This window comes from Strix uralensis, chromosome 6 (genome assembly GCF_047716275.1).
Source record: "Strix uralensis isolate ZFMK-TIS-50842 chromosome 6, bStrUra1, whole genome shotgun sequence".
Classification (NCBI taxonomy): Eukaryota; Metazoa; Chordata; class Aves; order Strigiformes; family Strigidae; genus Strix; species Strix uralensis.
Window position 1 is genome coordinate 14,902,029 of NC_133977.1, and position 18,636 is coordinate 14,920,664.

At 38.4% G+C, this 18,636-nt stretch overlaps 1 pseudogene; it reads left to right on the top strand.

The window, feature by feature from the left end:
- The first annotated feature begins 884 nt into the window (after nucleotides 1-884).
- The window catches only part of LOC141945552 (aldehyde oxidase 2-like), a 30,776-nt pseudogene continuing 13,024 nt past the window's right edge, over nucleotides 885-18,636 (top strand).

Genomic DNA, 18,636 nt, shown 5'->3' on the forward strand with positions numbered 1-18,636 from the left:
GTAAAAATGGTAAGTGAAACAAAAGGCATGTACACACACAAATGGAGACTTTTGAAAGACATATACATAAGTCCCCTTTTTTTAAAAAAAAAAAAGGCAGCTGTAATAAAGCATTTGGTGATTAATGACCTTGTTTCCTGCACGCGCATCCAGGGAAATGGGTAAGAATCTAGAATCCCAAATCAGGAATTGGGATTTCTTTCTCTAAGAACAGAGTATATCTAGAGTATGGTCATCTTATAATGGCACCCACAGCAGTCACGGTATGGCATAGAGATAACCAGAAGGAAATGTTAAATGTGTGTATAGTACTAATCTTGATTTTGTTAAAATTTGATCACTCTGCAGTAAAAAAAATATAGATAGTTCAGCTCAGTGACAAGCTAAAACGAGATGCATGGCTCCACAACTTAGCATTTGACACCCCTTAGAAGTGGGTAATATTGCATGTCCTGGGTTCTAGCTTCAGGCATTCCTATATATTCTAAATTCATCATTTACTGGATAATATAAAAAAAAATAGGTCTGGCAGTTGTAGCTCAAACCCAGAAAGTCCACCTCACAGTTAAGTGCCTTATCTTTGTAGGTTACAGGGTTAGAATTAGAGGGGCTCAAATTCTTTACAGATTATTTCAGGTCATCAGACAATAGTTGGGGTGGGGAGTAGGAGTAGAAAGTTTGGTGCATTAGCATCTGAACATGCATTAATTGCTGAGAAATTATATACATTACACTGGCTCCTCCCTGTCTACTTAATTTGATGCTCAGTCTGAAAATAAATTCTGCAGGACAAAGCAAACCCAGATGACCTTTAGGAACATATAGCATTTAATTAATTTCTCTTGATGTGTAAAGCTTTATTTTTCAGACTTTAATGCAACAGCATGGCTTGCCCCCAATGATCAGATGAGCTTGTCTTTTTTGTGAATGACAGGAAGGTAAGTTTTTTAATGCTTGGGTTTTTTTTGGTTGGGTTGGTTTTGGTTTTTTTTTTGAACAGTAGTGCTTTAGTGTTTACTGTTGATATTCAGGAGAACTGTTATTCTGTAGCAACAGTTTATTCATCTCTTGTCTTTGATCTTCCTTATAGCATCCTGCTTTCTTTATTAACAAACAAACCTTGCTATGTATTTTTCTAGAGATATTTTTCAGTTGATTGGTCAACATTTTTATACTCTAGAGAAAGGGTACTGGCTTTTTTTTTACCAGGTGAATTAAGGAAAAGTAATTCAATTTCTTTCTGTCTGTTATGTTTTATCTGTCATTACATGACAACTGTGCTTAAAGGCATACTCTGAAATCTTATTTCACTATGCAGTTCCAAATAGATTCCTGAACTAGTTCATGCTGTCTTACACATAGTAAATTGGAGCATGCTGCTGGTATAGCAGAACTGTTGAGAGAAGCCTGAGGTTCAGTCTCTTTTCATTCTGCAGCAATGGGTCCTAAAAATGTTTTCAAACTTGTTTGTATTATCTTGTCTCCAACAAGTTGAAGCATGCCGATGATACAGCAACATTCTTGAGACAAGAGTAATAGAGTAATAAGTAATAGAGAGGCAGGCAGATCCTGAAGAATTGCTGCTGTGTTATCTAAGAAAGAAGCATATCCTTTTTTTGAACTTTGCCTTTGAGTTCTATAATTCTGTGTATTACTGCAACTGGGGATTAAGATGATTTATTTCACTATTCTTTGGAAACCAATGTAAACAGAACAATAAGTAGAAATAACACAACTCACCTTGTATTTGTTCTCAGCAGAGCAATCCAGTGCTGTATGTGCATTCTGTGTGTTAGTTACGTGGGTATAACATTGTAATGTTTTGAGTGTAACTCTTCTAAATACAGCCCAAATCTTCTTTACAGCTTCCCAAAGAACGAAAACACTTTCAGTGCATTTGTAATGAAAATAGTAACTAAAGAAATCAACACAGAACTACTTCCATAGTAAATAAATTACTTAGGCCCTAGTCCTTCAAAGAGTTTTGCATAAGCTTATTTTATTATCTACTATATTTTCTGTCATTTGAAACTCTTCAGGTTGCTAACTGCTGTCAGGGCTCTATTGACTTCAGTGGCAGTTATCTCAGCTAAAGAAGCTGCCATGCAGGTTATAAAGTTAAACAAGTGTGTTTAGCTTTGCTGTTGCGAGCCTTCTATGCTGGAAGAACACTAATTTAAGGATTAACTGGAGAAAGGCAGTAGTGGAAAGTAATTAGCTTCAACTTTTTTATTAGCTTGCATTGTGCATTGTCCAAGCGTTCAGTGGAATAATTAGCATGTCTTTAACAGTCAAGCAGTGTGATATGATTAGTCATATATTACCAGTGGGAATTACCAGTGGGAATGGTGAAATCAGATGGAAGAAATCATCTAGTACCTAAGAAAAATGGATGCAAATGGACACACCCAGTGGGAAGAGTAATAGGACTACATATCATTCTGAAAAGGAGCTAAAATGAAAGAAAATAGTAGATTCCACTGAACTGCAGGGCACTGAGACACCAGGAGGAGATTGTGATTTGAGGGTGAAGCCTTTATATTGAGGCACATAATGGAGGGAGTCCCTTCTCATCTCTGTACATGCTCTATTTATCTATCTTGTACACATTTTCTTGTTTCTGGAGCTATCTGGTCAGAAGATCCCTCCAATTCTTCACATGCACATAAACCAAGGGAGACTCAGAAGAATATAAAGAAAAAATAACTTTTAAATGTTGCAATTCTTTTTTCTTTAACGGTCTCCTTTGCAGTCCGTCTCTCAGGTACAAAATATGGCTGTGGAGTAGGAGGCTGTGGTGCCTGCACTGTGATGATATCCACGTATGATCCAGTTGCCAAGAAGATACAGCATCCTTGCACTGATATTTGGAAATAATAATTTAGTGTTTTGAGAAAACTGACATTCACTGGGAATTATTTAGGTTTTTTTCCATTTAGATGGAATTTTGGGAGTTCTAGTACATATTTAAAAGCCTTACCTATAGCATTTCTCTACAAAGATGATTACACGGTTGGCCTCATTATCACACAGTAACAGAGATTTAGATCCTCCCTCTTCAATCTTTGAAGGATACGTTACTGTTACTAAGTTTTCACTAGGTGTTTTATGTAGTCATTGATAAAATCTCCATGGACTTCAGCAAAAGACACATTACATTGTAATTGTACAGTTTTGCCCACAGCAAGGTTAGGAGTTCTACTTTCTTTCTCTCCCTGTCTCTTGAAATTTTGTTCCATTAGAAATGCTGTGGCTGACTTCATCACATCTGGCTGTAGACTTTGGTTTTCAACAAAATATGTAGTGCTTGGGTTTTGGTTTTGCTTTTTTTTTAACCTTAACTTTCCTCTTCTTTAATTAGAAAAGCTTATCACTTAATGCCTAAGTCCCAGCTGTAGGAGCAGGATGAATACTCTCACAGTCCAAGTGCACGATTTTTACACTTGCATATCCTTCTCCCCATGTCCTCACTGCATGGTGCTGTCACTCCTGTGGAAGGGGTTGGAAGCATAAAAAACAGGATTCATCCAATTCAGGTGAGAGTAAGCTGGACTGTGAAGGGCTGCAAAATAATGAGATTGTCCTGACCTATGCCTGTAATGAAGTTGGGATCTCTGAGAAGATGCTGTGAGCGATGTAGAGTCTCTGAAGGGATTCTAGAAACTCTGAATTTTGTCTAATCTTTTTAGATGAACGGGCATTTTTAGGAATTAATACAGCAGTTGATGGGTTGTGATTGGTTCTCTATGGAGCACTAACGTACTACCATGCAGGGAGCACATTACAGTCTCCACAACACAAGGCTATCCAACCATATGCTATGTAGGATGCCAGCTTTCAGAAGGGGATGGGGGAGAACAAAGAGCATCAGTCAGTTTTATTTAGTCACCAGCATGGCATCTGGCCTTCTCATTGAGGACAACATACTGCATATGTTGGAATAAGGGATGAGTGACTCCAGGTGGCAACCAGACTGACAGGTATTAAATTAGACACATTTTCCCTGTGTGCCAGAGATTTCCCTTGGATTAGGTCACCTCTTTACTTCCTCCACTCTGGCTTGTCACTGAAAAGCACATTCTGACCACATAGATTTAATAATGTTTTCTAAACATCCTCTTTTTTTTCTCAATATTATTTTCCAAGGATGTTGACCCTGAGACTGTTCTCTGCTGGAGCTCTGGTTGAGGAGATGTTCTGTGTTCTGTCCTTCATGGTTAGAAATATTTAATGTATGACTGATGTCTAAACTGAAAGTCTTGGGCCTTATTTTGTTCTATATCAACTAATTAGGCTCATGAGGGTCTAAACTGGAGTGAGTATTACCCTTTAATTAGGTGATTGCTCTGAGCATTTTCCTTATGAATGGTCATAGTGGAATAGTCAAAATGCTGCTACTGGCCTACAGCTGGTAGATGACGTACCTGAAGATAGCTATTCAGAAAGCCAGTGAATCCTGGATTCAAGGCCTGTTGTTCTCTTTTGTTCTAGGAAAGACTGGCCAAATGCTATGGCCCCCAGTGTGGCTTCTGCACCCCTGAAATGGTGATGTCCACATATGCTTTACTGAGAAGCCACGCAGAACCTTCCATGGAGCACATAATTTCTGCTCTGGATGGTAGGATTCAGACAGTAAATTGTAAAAAGTATAATAAAGGAATAAATGTTTGATTGCCAAGGTCATAAGTATGATTTGACTCAAAGAGCAGAGGATGATGTTCCAAAGCGGTATTTTGTCATAGCCATGGTAGTTTAAGGACATCTCAAAATCACAAAATAGTAGTTCACACTGGAGACTTCAAATGGGATACACAGTGGCATTTAGCACTGGCTTAATATTTCTGCAAATCCCTATGTTTAGAACCTGTTTTCATAGCCCTCCTACACCAGCAGCCTCAATATAGTGCAATATGAACACAGTGTCACAATGAATACAGTGAAAAAGTAGGTTCTACTTTGTCTGCAGTGTAAGTACTCACCTACCAATAATATGAAGTCCCTACTACAGATTTCAACAGTTACAGGGGAAATAGATTACATGACATTTTAGCCCACTGAAATATTGACTGCTTTTCAAGCAAGGTTTACTACAAGAAGTGAAGCAACTTCAACTTGCTTTCTAGTTCCAAGTTTGCTAACACTCCTATAACTCCCAAAATAATTGACCTCTCCCACCAGAAGATTTTGACTTTGTGAGGGAAATGCCAGAAATTCCAGTAGAGATTTTACTACTGCTATTAATTGTATATGAAAACCACGATAGTGATGGGTGGCAGTAGATTTTTGATTGGATTATAAAACTCAAAGACTGTAGTGGTAGTAGTAATCATAGTATTTACTTCTGGATGTTTTTCATAATTTGATTTTTTAAATACATTCATAAAAATAATTCATATTATTATTAGAAATTGCTTTTAAAATAATAAATTTTAATCATACATCATAATCACTATTAAAGTAATACCTCTTATTTTTACAGATGTGAATTTGCCCATTTAGGAGTCGGGACATAAATTTCAGCATTTCAGATCTACAGGTTTGATGCCAGACCATTCCGAATTATGCTGGTGTTCCCAAACGTTGTTCTGGTCTTATGATTGATTATCATATGGTTTATTTCAGGTAATTTGTGCCATTGCACAGGATACAAGCCAATTATAGCTACACACCTTTTGCTAGGGTAGGCCAATATTTTCAAATGTTTTTCTTATTTTGGGACAGTTGATGGTATCTGAAAAGGCTGAGCCTCCTTGAAGTACCTACCTGGAATCTAGCTTCATTTGGAAATTCTTTTTGGTTCAGTGTTTATAAAATCTGGCTCTCTTAGTTTTTTAATGTGCTGGGCACTTACAGCTGCCACCGACTTTAGGATTACATGTACCCTTGCAATGCACTTAAGATGGTTTGTGTCAGTTCCAAGGACTTGATCCAGGCACCTCTGAAATAATTTGGGGTTTTTCCATTTACTTTATGGATACTTGGGCAACCAAAGGGAGGTCATTCCTAGGGGCCCTATGGTTTAACAAGTCTCCTGGAGAAACTTAAGTGACTGAACAAATCTGCTTTGGAACAGGAAGAATCAAAACATTAATTTACAAATAAATCACAAAACTGCCTCACTGCTTCTATGGAGTAGGATATGATTTCTTTGAGAGCCAACATGTTGCCAACCCAGAGGAACTGGACAATGTTGCATGGATCAGGAAGAATGTGTGTGTTCATCTTCTACAGGAGGTCAGGTAAGTTACATTAGATTTTTTTTCATTATCTCTTGAACTATGGCAGCAGATACTTTTCTGTCCTGGGCATTTAGCCCAGACTGAACCCCATGCTCTGTGCTCTCAGTGCTGCAGAAAGGTAGCACAAGCATATCTGCATTGCTGTGTAGTCAGAATGCAGACAGGTTTGACCTATTTAGTGACATTTTCCAAAGAGACTGTGGATCTCAATATCAAACATTTAAGTCTATTTTGTTCTCTGCGGAAGAAAACAGTTGATCAGAGACACCTTTCTTAAAAAAAGATGGTCTTGATGTGAAGTTGAACTCCCTTAACGGAAGTTCTGCAGCCATCAGCATGGCTTGTTTCTGTGTGCTTGAGACACCAACTCTGAATTTCTGAAGATGAAACAAAGCTATTCCTGTGCAATGTAGTTTGTACTTGTAGAGCCCTTCATAAGAATTACTGTGTGTTAGTGGCTTCAAGATCTTCAGGGAAGAAGTGTCTCATTCTTCTGCGTTCTATAGTAATTTATAAATTGGTATTGCTTCAAAATACACATTGTTTTATTCTCACTCTACATATGCACATTCTAAAAGTCACCTCATCTGTGTTCCTTCTGGCAAAGGTTCCACAATTATTATGTATAAGGATACACATGGGAATTCCAGTACACATAAGGCTTTCAGAAGGGTCATCCCTTCCCTGTGTGCATCTCAGAATTTTTTGTCTTCATCTACCTGCAAGAAGAGGCCGTAGTGCCCTAATATGACTTCATCTTGCTTCATGATGAGAAATTGAACTCCTTGGATAAATTTGCTCTCACTGTAAAACTTTAAGGAGCCTCTAAAGTAAAATGTCTTTGGTGATTGGAGGAAAACTTGTTTTGCCAGTGAAAAACCTCAGAGGCCCAAGGAGTGTAACTGGATGTGTGTGTATGTTTCTTCATGTGTGTATTGTCTTTGCCCCCTTAAGAACTGAAAATTGTTGGCCAGCTGCTACCAAGGTTGTTGGAAGCATGAATCTCGCAATACAGCAGTTGCCAGTTACAAAACAGCACTTCGAATGCTCTCTTATTTGGCTTTCACTGATTTGCATTCCTCATAGCTATCTTCATCAAAGTTAAATAGCTGGTGCCTAATTATTGTGAAGATCAAGGGAGACCCTGAGTTTTTTGCCATTTCATCAATGGAGTCAGTCAATAGACTAGGTCATCCAGAGCCAGATCTTATAGTTACCATGGCCACAGTATGTTCAGAGTGCCCAGAGATAATGACTGTTTGGGGAAGAGATAAGAGACTTCAGACTAGGTCATTCTTTCTATTCAGTATACTTGAGACCTGTTGCTATCTGATCTGATAAGACTTTTGATTCTGAAATAAATCGTTGAGGCAGAAAAAACTAACCAGTGCTGGTAACACGACATATCCAGAGTCTCCTTTCATGTAAGTGCCTGAAAGTTCAGAAGATGCATAGCCTTACAAGAGACCCTAGCAGAAAAAAAGGCATCTGTAAACAAGTAGAAAAAGTTAATTTTTATGGTGTGCTGTCTGCATTCATTTCTTGAGGTGCTTATGCAAGGGTGGAGAGTCTCTCCTTAAGCAGAAAAGAAGTCTTTCTGATCAAATGGACTGCTACATTGTTTGTTGTCATGTCAAACTCTCTCTGTCAGAAAGCTCTTTAACAGGCACAGTTTATGAAAAGAACATAACTATACCAACTAGCACTGCATTTCCCCATAGTAGACATTTCACCCATGTGGCTGCTACACATTTGCTATGACCAGGAAATACTGCAAGATCTTTCTGGAGGCTTGATGTATTTCAAGCAAAGGCTTGAGATTGATTAGTATGATAATCTCCTGCCTTTAGAGTAGTTTGTTAATTGGTATAACAGAACAAAACATTAAAAATAAATTTTTAATGCAACTCAACCTATAAAGTGTCAAAAGTCAGTGTCGCCTCAGGAAAGAATCTCATCTATTGACAAAGACTGCAACTTACTCTGAAAACGTGCATTCTCCTTTTTTTCCCCCAATTTCTTTGCAGATTCATTCAGGTCTTTGCAATCCAGAAGAATTCCCATCCGTGGATCCAACACAGAATTTTATATTTCCTCCTGAACTAATGGTAGGCCTTATCGACTTTTGTTATCATGCAAGCATGACTGAGTTCCTGCAGATGTTGAAAATATGACGCTTTTGTTAAACTGAAAGATCTATCCTGAGATAAACAGTAAAGACTAGTTTTAGTCAAGCATAATGAGGCATTTCAATGTCGATAATCTATAAGTTTTCATATTTTCAAAAAAGAAATTGTTTGCCTCTCCAGAACCAAAACTGTGTTTCCAGGCTTTTCTCAAAAGAACTCCTTACTCAGAACCATTTCATTTTGGACCAGTTGGCCTTTTTTGTGGAATATAATATTTTCTTTGAAAGTTCCCAAATGAGCTTCTCCATCTTTTCTGTCCTGTGATTCTCGGTTGGATTCAAGTGCCACAGGACCCATTGTTTCCTTCCAACTGGTACATAGACCCTGGCAACCTGAGACTGGACTTACACGTGGAAAATGCTGCAGGTCCACAGGAAAGGCAAAGGACTTGAAGAGGAAAGAAGAGGGTTTATTGCAGTAGTTATTGAAGAGCTACAGAAGGACAGTGGAAACTTGAAAGGAGGAGGTGAAAAGTGACCATGATCTGCGGAGAGAGGCAAGAGAAGAGAGCCATGAAAATGGTAGTGCAGGATTTACCCAGACCAGACTGAGTAGAATCCAAGCAGGCAGGTCCAGGCTGTTTCTTTAATCCTCACTCATGTTGCAACAGCTTCTTGTGAAATTCCTTGTTTGTACTCCTTTTGCAAATACTTGTTGGCACGTCTTGCTGCTATTACACAACCCCCTCAGAGGCATAAAAGTTCATTTGAGTTCTGGAAAAGCGTGGCATGGTTCTTTGATTTGTTACTGCATTACAGAATGCTATTTGCTGCAAGGCAGCTGGCTTTGTAAACATTTGTCATAGAGTACAACTTCCTTGTATAATGATTGCCTCTCAGTGCAGAACATGCATAGTATGGCATAAGCTCCTTTATGAAATCATGAAGTGGAAGGCAGATTTGCCTTTCTGCTACTTGACCTGCCCTTGAGAGACTCATGCTTTAAGAATGCAAGTATTAAATAGATATTTTGCAACTTCTATACCTGGATTAAAGATCTTGGCTAAACTGATGCTGGCTCAAAAAACTGTTCAGCCAGAAAGGAGGTGCCATCATCTGTTCTACATGTTCAGACTGAGCTACCAGGAGGAATGAACCTTGATTGATTATGCTGAGCTTCTTCAAATCCCATTGGAGTGTGTTTCAAGCTATCAGTAGGTTTGAACAGGTTAGGCATTAAGGTCTGTGTTTAGAAATTAAACCTGACTGGTGAATATGCTTTAAATGTCTGGAGTATTGGAAAAAGCATGTGAAATTCAATTGTGAGGATATCTAGGCAGTAATAATTAGTGACAGATTCTTCTATGGCAGGAAGGGTGATTATGGTTGGTTCCACAGACACATAGCTCCTTTTTTGTGTTTCAGGCATGTCTTTTACCTAGAAGGCCAGTCCATAGTTGCAACAGTTCTCTGGCTTGTCCACTAGTCTGTCTGTTCATTGCATTGTCTGCAAAGACAGGTGTTTCTCAGTGATTGCTTTTGCGTATTTTGAAATCATGATTCCACATGGCACTTGTCAAATATGAAAAGAATGTATATGGTATTCTCAGGGGGAAAAAAGGATATATTTAATCTTGTAAGACAGGAAGTATCTGAAAAACACTTTGATTAAATAAAAATTCAGGTACTGATCAACCATCCCAAGGAGACAATATTTCTGAAAAGATTAGTCCTTGCAGACAAATAGGAAAGTAGGTACTTCAATTTTAGAAAATATTTTACATATTGTAGAAAATAGTCTGGGTCTAGTACAGTAGATACAAGACACTCAGCAAATGGGAATGCAGTGATCCTCCCTAAGAGAATACACTTCTGGTATTCTGTTACATATGCAGTGAGATTTTGGCATCCTGATTTCCCACAAAGTCCAGCCACATTGCTTTACTGTTTATATCACATACAAATGGAGTCTTTCAGAATCCTCAGAGCAGGAGAAAGGAAAGCATAAGACTAATCTTCTCTGAGTTTGTGGCTCAGTCTTGGAAGTTTCTAACAATTTGGTCATCCTTCATCCTAATGAGTCAACTGTTGTTCATGTCTTTGGGGATAGGCAGCACAAAAAAGGGACGTGCATTGGTGTGTGGAAATATGCAATGTATATTTTTCAGGTATGTGTTTATACTGGGAACCACCACTGAATAAGCAAATAGTATTTGCATTTCTTATTGCATGTAATATAAAACACATCTTACTATAATTTCTCTTTGTCATCCTGCTGATGAGACCTGTGTACAAAAGCAAAGCTTTAGAGGCCTTATCAGCTATATTTTGTATTTACATTGTGGCACTATGATTTCACTGTTTAAACTCATTTGATTTCAAGGGTAGTATTAGGAGCTGCCTGCTATTTGGTCCAGCTCAGAGACGTCTTGATGGAAGCAGACCCAAAACTTCCAGAGGAGAAAACAAAAATCTACCAAGCTTTCTTGCAGCACCTGAGAACTCTTGCTGGAGAACAGATCAGGAGCATGGTGGTATGTATTCAGCAGTGACAGTAAATAAGCCAACATTACAGACATATCTGTGTGAATGTTACTTACAAATATATGGAGAAAAGCTGGGTGATGCTGGGATCATATCTTGTAAGACTGAATAGTTAATACCATCACAAAAGTTGTATGAAATAACTGGGAGTCCTGTGCTAGTTAGCAGGGGCAAATATCCAGAGAACTGTAACCAGAGAAACTCCTGCTATCCCTGCTCACTGGCTGAGCAGAGAACTGGAAGAGGCTGAGCAAAGAAGAAAGGTGGGGTTCTCTGGAAAGGTACCGTACATCCTGAAGCCAATCATACTTTAGCTTGACTATCAATACATAACTGTTTACCTATCATGTATTAGGCATCTCTGATCTTGTCCCTGATTTTTCTTTAAAATTTCCTTACCTCAGTACCTTGTATTTCTTACTTTAATTAAGGGAATGGCTATTTCTTGGGGGGGTGTGGGGCAGAAAAGTAAACCTGGTCTCTCTCAACAGAGATGTTATGAGAAAGGACTTTTGAAGGGAACAATAAATTAAATAACATTTAAAAGTACAAATGTAGAACTTCAGTTAAGATTGAACAAAACAAATATAAGTTCTTCCACCAAGGCTTTTAAGTGAATAAAATGGGGTTATGATACAGATCCCTGTTACATGTAACAAGGCCAAGCCTAAAAATAACCTAGTTTTTTGTTAAAGTCTTTAGAAGCATACATTGTGAGCAGAGGATCAACCTGTGACTTGAACCCAATCTTACCAGCTGGCAAATCTGTCTTCAACTTGGCACAAGAAGGTAAGCTTTGGACACCCTGGCAAATATCTTTGCCGGATGGGCAGAACACTAAAACAGAGGATATGGCTATAGGTAAGATTTTTCAAATGAAACACTACTGTGCATCTCCTAGATGATTTAGAATGGTGCATGTTGCTGAATGGAGGACATTATCCTGGTATTTGCCTGTCATTTTAACTGGCAAAAAGTGTCTGTCAGTAGAAAACACTGTCTTTCTGTTTCACAAGGCAAAAGGAAACAATATCTAGCAATCTCATGAAAGCAAAGTGGGCAGGTCTGACAGGTAGAAAGGTCTCCTTTCTACACTGCCTTTGGCTATATCATTCCATTTATCAGACAGGTTAGCTTTATCTTGTAATTCCACCACTGTTTGATTTTATTGCATATGTCTCTCTCATTTTAAGAAAAACTTTGGTCCTTTCTCTAGGGCCATGCACCTAGAAATTTCTCTTGAAGTTGCTGGTACTTTTGTGCATATGTGCATGTGTGTATACGTGTCCATCGTGTTCAAATGACACTTCCAGTAATCAAGCCCAAGCAAGTCCCATCCTTGTCATATAGAATCTGTGGGTACTTTCGAAAATCTTGGCAACAATTTCTACTGTCTTTGAACTAAAGATGTACAGGACTGATTCTTGATCTCATCGCAGTGCTAGATAATTTCTTGAAAGCTTACTCTCCTTGGTGATTTAATGGTCTAAGAGATTTTGAGCAGAAACAGAATAACCATATTTAAGGCTAAATCACTGATTTTCTGAATATTATTAGCATTTGTAAGACATATAATTCCTATAAAGTATAAAATACTCAGTATTTTATGTGTGATGGTGAACTATAGCATTTATATAGGGAAATATATTGTGCTTTATATGTATCATAAATATTAGCCTTTCCACTCAAAGGATTTTGCAGTCTAAGGCTAGATCCTGAATGGAGCGGACTGTACTAAGGCCATATTTGCCTTAATATATTCTTTTGCACAGATTCAATGCAATTTGAATCTGCAATGCAGAAAAGTTTCCTTCCTGCTCCACATTCAATAACAGACTACAGTTTTCTCCAACAGATGGTAAAATACAGATTCTTTTAAATGATCAGTTTTTTGCTGGCTGTGAGCATGCAGACTTAAAGGCCAAGGAGGTCATTGTTTCTGTTCTCATCCCATAATCTGTGAAGGTAAGAACCCAATGTTTCTGTGGTTTCATTCAGGTTCAAGTGTAGTTATTAGGAATATTTCCATTCTTTTCAGTAGGCATTGAAACTTGTGGGTTACTAGTGCTGCTAAGAAAGTTCTGGCATCCTTCGTCCATCACCTCTCCCACTTCTTCCAGCCAGCCATCATCTTCTACTTTGGGCCTCTTACTGTTTTTCCCCCACTCTTATGTGCCCCTTCCAGACACAGAAATTTGGACTGCCTGAATATTTCCAGGAAAAATGCCATATTTTCACACAGTCTTCAGCAATAAAGCTCAATTCTGGCCTCTTCTCACTAACTAGCAATTTACACTGAACAGCCCTGAGCTGTTGTTGCAACTACTTACAAATTAAGGTCCTAACTACTGTGACCAAAGGTGGCAGCATGTGGCTTTAGGGGGTTAGGGGCAGAGGAAATGGTGTCATTGTTACTGTGTTCTTAGATATCCCTCTATTGGGTGTGAGGAAAAGCACAGGGCAAGTGGAGGAAGACCCAACTACAAGCTAGCATGTTCTGATTGAAGTCAATGAGGGAGTGACCACAGGAGTGTCTGCCAACCTTGACATCAGAAGGTTAGTCCCCAGAGTAGCTGCTCACTGCAATACAGCATACTAAACATATGTGGTCTCATGCTGGAGAAGCACATCTGCCCATGAGATGCCGGCTGGTCATGGCAGGTTTCCCATGAAAAACAGCAAGATTCCCATGAGCTCAAAGCCTGCAAAAGCATTATCTGTGTTGGCAGCAGCAACAGTGCTTCTGCTGTCCAGAAACTTTGAGCCTTAGTGGTGATCTGAGACACAAACAGCCTGGAAGAGAAAATTAAGGAGGAATGGGTTAGGTCTCTCCACGAAGTAGAAGAAAAAAGAAATCCCAGCCTTCTTTGTCCCATGACAAATTGTGCCAGAGAACTAAAGCTATTACAGAGGGTATTTCAGAGTCTTGCCTTTCAAAGAGAGACAGCTGCACCTAAGAACATCAGAGGTGGAGACAACAAAATGAGAAAAGACAATAGCACTTCTGGCAAACTCACAAGGTCACTTCAAAGAACAGAATTGTCCATCAGCTGTCACATGAATAACATGAGATCAAGCAGCCTCACCACAGGAAATTAACACCATTTTTTGGGGAGGCTACTTCTGCCACTCACTTTCATGCTGAATTGCCTTTTTGATTAACTGCTGACACAACAAAAAGGCACATGAAGACATTTTTTGCAAGACTTATCAACAGAAAGTGTAGATGGAAACCTGACTGTCAGTTCTCCCTCTTGTTTCTGTCAGAAGCTGGCTTTTGGTTTTGGGTAGCTTGATGTCAATGTTGCTTCAGTGAAGCAATGTAAATCCTGTTGAGAGGATTTTCCATCTCTGACAAGACTCACTGTTCAGCATGTAATCCTGAGTTTTACTTTTGTCATGAGAGTATCACATATTCATAGTGACAGATCTAATCTGCTAACTCCTACTTTAAAAGTTCTGTGGCTGTCTGAATCTGAAGTTTCTTTCTGGGGCTACAGAAAGGGCACTTTATACACTTTCTTCAAAGGACTCATCTGTGCCTAATCATGAAAAAAATTGCTATTACTTTTTCTTTTAAAATATGTGGATTTGTCTCCAGAACAAAATATTTCTGACAATAGAAAGGCCAGCTGTTTCTAGTGCCTCCCTCTGTAAATGCCATTACTGTAACATAAAATGTAGAATCTCTGAGTGTAAAATCTTCACAAAATCAGGTTCCTTAGCACTTCCTGTGGGTCTCCATGTCCTGGAGAAGAAACCACTGTTTTCTAACTGGATTTCAATTTAAAGAACATACCAGCCATATATGAAGTGGCTTATGCCACAACTGCTTTTCCAGCACTCTGAAGTCATTAAACCATTGATAAAATTTAAAATTTGGCATGTTTTCTTACATGTAGGTAGCCTCAAACAATGTCCCTTCTTAGTGTGTCTGTCTATGATTAGCTTAGTACTTCAAGAAAAATTAAAAGTTTAACTGAAACTGTAATTCTAGGAGATGTTCTTTAAAAATGCTGCTTTCTTTGGACAGTGGTAATACCTAAAATATAAGGAATAATAGATTTGTTTTCTTTCAGTCAATTTCTGCCATTGATGGAATTTTTCATTCCTTTTGTTCCCATTAGGATGTCTTTATTTCAGCCTTCAGACAGGCTGAAAGTCAGAAAAATGCTTTGTCCATAGTGAATTTTGGAATGTGAGTTCTCTTCAGTCCAGGCACAGAGACCATTGTAGATCTGAGTATTTTATATGGAAGCATCGGCTCAACCACACTCAGTGCAAGAAAGTCCTGTGATAAACTCATAGGAACGTGCTGGATATCTTAATGTATTTCAGCAAAATGCAGGAGTCATGGTGTGATGTATGGGCTCTGCTTGATTTTGCCAGTGGAGATCCCATCATCCGCCTCTCACAATCTGTATTTGACCTGTCCTCCCTAATAATAGGTTACTTCTTGATATAACTTATGCTGATTCACTTATTACTTCCCACATACTTCACATTAGCTTTAGCTGCCTGTTACTTATGAAGAAGTGTGTGTTCGTTAGTCAATTTTTCTACCAGACAATGGAATGATCAGATGCTGAACAAAGCTTGCAGACTGGTGCTGGAGGAAATTTTTCTCCCTCCATCAGCTATGGATGGAAAAGTAGAATACAGAACTCTGCCTGTCAGCTTCCTTTTCAGATTTTACCTGAAAGTGTTACACAGTTTACATCAGGTGTTAAGGACTGGCCAAGAATTGCATACCCACATCAGCATATAGGCTGCAGGAAAACTCTGCTTTTTTAACGATTAAGGGATGTAAGAAGGAAGAGTAAAGGTGCTAGGCTTTACTTCAAAATATGTGAGGGGAAAACTTTTGTTTTAGAAATAAGGGTCTGACAACACTGCTCTGACATCACCTTCCTTTCAGTATCACTTCAGGTATGCTGAGCTCTCACAGGAGAAGATGAGTGCTTTGGCAATGCTACCAAGTGGTGTTCCCCAGAGTGTCCAAATCCAATCTCATCTGTCTCAGATGAGGTGTGTTTGTAGCTGGGACTGCACAGACCCTCTATTTTAATGAGTATTTTTCCATTCTAACTTTTATTCCTAAGCCTCGACTAACTGTAATGTGAAGCTGCTGAAACAGTTGATCCGATGGGAAATCTTTTCTATTTTTATAGATTTCCTGGTCTTTCAGGGCAGTCATTGCCCTCAAGGTGTTATGCAGCATCAGTCTGTGCTGACACAGCTGAAACAGAGGCACAGCTTTCAGCCATGCAAGAGCTCAACAGAATTTAGTTAAACTATCCAGTGGGCCTCAGTACAAATAAACAGAATAACCTACTGCAGCATCTTTGTGATTGTTAAAGCCTTAAAGATTTATTTGCAAAGCTACAGTAAGAAAGGTGGTTGGTATGTGTAAAAGATTTTTCAGTAGAAGATTTCAATTAAAAAAATGTTCAGATTTCATCACGAAATTTCACCCATGTTTTTGTTTCATTGCAAAATTGAAAAACTTTTAAAATCAAACTTTTGTTGCTTCTTATCAGTTTTCCACCAAAAACTTTCAGTGTCAGCCAAGAATCTGTTTTGTTCTCCTTCAAGAGACTAAGGAGTTATGTTTTACAGAGAACTATTTACTCAGTAAAAGCCCAACCAAAACATAAGTGTTGGAAGATTTTCACGGTCCCTGATAATAGTCTGTTTCAAGTTAATGTGAACTATCAGCAATTCAGCAACAGAGAGCACTAAAGCTGTGTTGCATTACGTCTGAAATGCCTTCAGTTCCAGGCTGTTTTTAAAGTAATAGAGGGGATTGCTGATGGGAATTTAATTATCAAAAACCTGGATGAAACCATTCTTTATCACTCTAGTCAACACTGGCCATAATATTAATTTATCTGCCTCTTTAGGAAGATGGGCAAGAAGGAATTAGAGTGATCCCTGAATATATTCCTGATTTCAGGTATGTTTTCTCTGAAGTAAACAATGTGAAATTTGAAGCAGTGATGATGCGGAAGTCTGTAAAAGTGTGGCTTGCACAGGGATGCTATCAGAAGCAGTATGGACCCAGCAGACAGGCTAGCTATAAGATCCAGAAGACTTCAGCTCTCCTTTGTCTGATTTGGTTCCACTGTGTGAACTAGTAGTTTTTTCCCTTTTACCTCTCTTTTTCTTGTTTTTTGTTCTTTTCCTATTCATTTAGTGCAGTCTTTCCACAGAAGAGACTGCCATTTACTAGAGACGTGTATGGTATCTAATGCAGTATATTTCTCAGACCTCTGTCAGGGCACCTTGGTGCTGATACAGCACAAATTCTAAAAATCCCTTTATAATGTGTCCCACAAATATTGACATAAAATCTAGATGGTTTCCACATTGATTTTTTGATCAAAAATTATTCTCAGAAAGTGTTTTTGAGTAAAACTTTCTATAATTACTGTTCTGGCTTGAGGATAACATGTTCCATGCCATCCCATCGTGCAGTTTACATCGATGACATTTATCCAATGGGTGGAGAACTTTCACGGGCTGTGGTCACCAGTATTAAAGCCCATGCAAAGATTATGCAAGTAGGAAAAAAACTATAAGTTAATGTAAGTGTGCTAACAAGTATTTTCTATTCTTATTGTCTGATTTGGCCATATTATGCAGTATGTATTACAAATGAGGTAAGAATTTCTTTACTGTGTGCTTTAAATAGTGTCAGATATGGACAGAAGAGTCCATATTAATGCATTCACCCCTTTTAGTACAAAAAACATAGGAAGAAAATATATTCTTAGATTTTGTATGTACTGGAACTAGAATTTAAAGAGCTGTTCTGTGCCATGCACACACAGATGCTCATGCCTTCCATTTATTTTTTCTCAATATGCTAATCAACACTTTTCCACTTTCTTCTCTATGTAGAGATCTATGGTGATAATACCAAGTGGATTATGTTTCTGTCCTCAAGTTCACTGAATTACTTGTACTAGAAATATTTGTACCATGTACTGTATTCATTTATGTGCATGTTCTACTTTCCACATCAGCTGACACATCAGAAGCCCTTTATGTGCCAGAAGTGGTTGATGTAGTAACTGCAAGAGATGTTCCAGGAGAAAATGTCAAGGATGAGCAAGCATATGCAGAAGATAAGGTGTTTCTTGCTTCTGGAGGAGTGTCTGGACCTTTTGCTTCACTTATTTACAAAAAAAGGGAAGTGAGTTTGCAAGTGTCATGTTATTGCATTGAAATGAAAATAAGTACAAGAGCTATTAATGCAATGCCAGACAGGCTGGGCTGAACAGAATTACCATTCCCCAGTGAGAGCGGAAGAAAAATAACTTGGGATTTAAATGAATCTGCCATGGTTCCTTAAGGATTGATAAATGAGTGATTGTCATGGATTCTGAGAAAGTATAAAATAGCCATAGCATTTGAGATTTTCAAAGATGAGACAAATAAAATGAGAATTGCTCAGTTGGAACCAATGTTAAATTAATTGCCAGGTTATACACTAGAATATAGTAGTGGGAGACAACACCATTTATTTTTATTGAGCATCAATAAAGCTAAGAAATTTATAGGATCTGTGCAGCCAGTGTGACTGTATAGAATGTCCCAGGCCTCAGGCTGTATCCATCAAAAGTGACACTGTTGCATGGTATTTGCAATGGGGCAGGAGTAATTCCTAATATGTTGCTCTTACCTCTCTATTCCTCCATTTCTGAGTACAGGCAAGGAAAG